The following is a 1,831-nucleotide window of genomic DNA, read 5'->3' as shown; positions in this document are numbered from 1 at the left end:
AGTACTCCCTTTAAAAAGTTATCTGGAGCGAGCAAGAAACGATACAAATTTTACTGATCCAAAGGTGTCAGAGGTACTAGGCCAAGGGGTTAGCGTTGCTACTAATGGCTAAGGGGAAAAAGGAGCTCGCGTCACTGTTGGGTGGCTGTGGGAAAAGAGATCGCTCTGATACCACCAACTCTCCAGCTACACACAACTCCCCAAAAAGGAAGGCAGGACCGTCCGATAAAAGGGCCCACAGGACACCAATGTCTCCAAAGACGAAGGTGACCTTCGCCGACATCACAAAGGACACAGTAAATCGGGTGGTCACTGGCAAGGGAAATAGGGTGGCACTTCTGCCAACCGATTACCTCAAGTTGCTATGGTCTCTGCAGCAACTGCAACCAGTTCAGGCATCTATCCTGGACGCGGTGAGACTGCAGCGAAAGGGACCTATTAAGCCCAAATTCGGTAGCTGCAATTTCCGCCCGGGATGGATGACTGTTGGCTGTGAAGCCTCGGCGACAGAGGAGTGGCTACGAAAGGTAGCTCCCACTTTACGGCCGTCGAAGGGCGGGGTAATTAAGGTTGCTGACCTAACCGAAGTGCCCAGACCAACGGTTTATGTGGGTTACTTTCCAGAACCAGCTTCCACCTTCGTTGAAAGGTTCCTTAGCCTTGTCGAGGGTCAGAAGTCTGAATTGCGGGTAGGTAGCTGCAGGGCGCTCAACAGGGTACAGAGAGGGCCCACCATCGGGCTAACTCTACTTGTCGACTCCTTTTCGGCTGAGATTTTGGACAGGCAAGTGTCGCTGATCAGCTATGGTTATGGAAAGGTACGCATCCACAGGTTAGTACCTTCGGTGTCCTCCTCCACTGCCAATGCCGTAGGAGCAGCGAACAACGAGCTACCTTGTTGCTCAAGGGACGCTGCCAAATCGCAGAAGTCAGGGGGAAGATTGTGGAGGTGCAAGCGTCGCCTAAGCCTCCGGTGGATAAGCCTAAAGAGCGGCGAAACTGAATGAATGCGATGCCAACGCCCATCATCAAATGTGGATCAGCTCAGACACTAACACCAGAGGTGAGTCACTTCTTCGATATATTATTAAGAACTAATTTTAAATTCTTAACCGGGGTAATGAGACGACATTTATAAATGTTATCAGGGCTGAAGTCTTAGACTTGACAGTTTGCTCATGTAACTTGTCTGCGTTGATCTCAAACTGGCACGTATCGAATGAGGTATCTGTGTCAGATCGTCAGCACATTAGGTTTGATTTAAGTACCCTAAACAAGACTAACCAGATTCACAGGAATCCCAGGAATACAAACTGGGAACTCTTTCGTATGCACTTACAACAGGAGGCGAACTTGTCTGTGACGGATATTTTTATCCACGAACGACCTGGCATTGGAATCTACCCTACCTCAGGACAATTTGATCAGCCTTTGAAGCGAGCTGTCCAAAGAGGAATGAGAAATCTCAAAGGGACGTTCCTTGGTGGAAAAATAATCTCAGCAAGCTTCGTCAAAATGCTAGGAAACTATTCAGCAGAGCCAAACGGACTGGTGACTGGTCAGCCTACAGATCGGCCCTAACTGCTTAAAACAGTGAGCTCAGAGTATCCAAAGGGGACACATGACGTGAGTACTGCGGGGGAGTATCTTCCCTGCCGGCTGCTCAGCACCTACAGAAGGCCCTCAAATTGGATCATTCGAATGGGCTATGCACTTGGAAAAACCCGACGGAACCTACACTGTTACAGCTGAGCAAACTAGCAGGCTTCTATTGGAGATCCACTTCCCCGGCTGCATCACACAAGGCCCAAGTATTAACGTGAACACCTTC

The sequence above is a fragment of the Rhagoletis pomonella genome, unplaced genomic scaffold (genome assembly GCF_013731165.1).
Source record: "Rhagoletis pomonella isolate Grant_MI unplaced genomic scaffold, Rhpom_1.0 Rhpom_scaffold_00003, whole genome shotgun sequence".
Classification (NCBI taxonomy): Eukaryota; Metazoa; Arthropoda; class Insecta; order Diptera; family Tephritidae; genus Rhagoletis; species Rhagoletis pomonella.
This window is presented reverse-complemented; position numbering follows the sequence as displayed.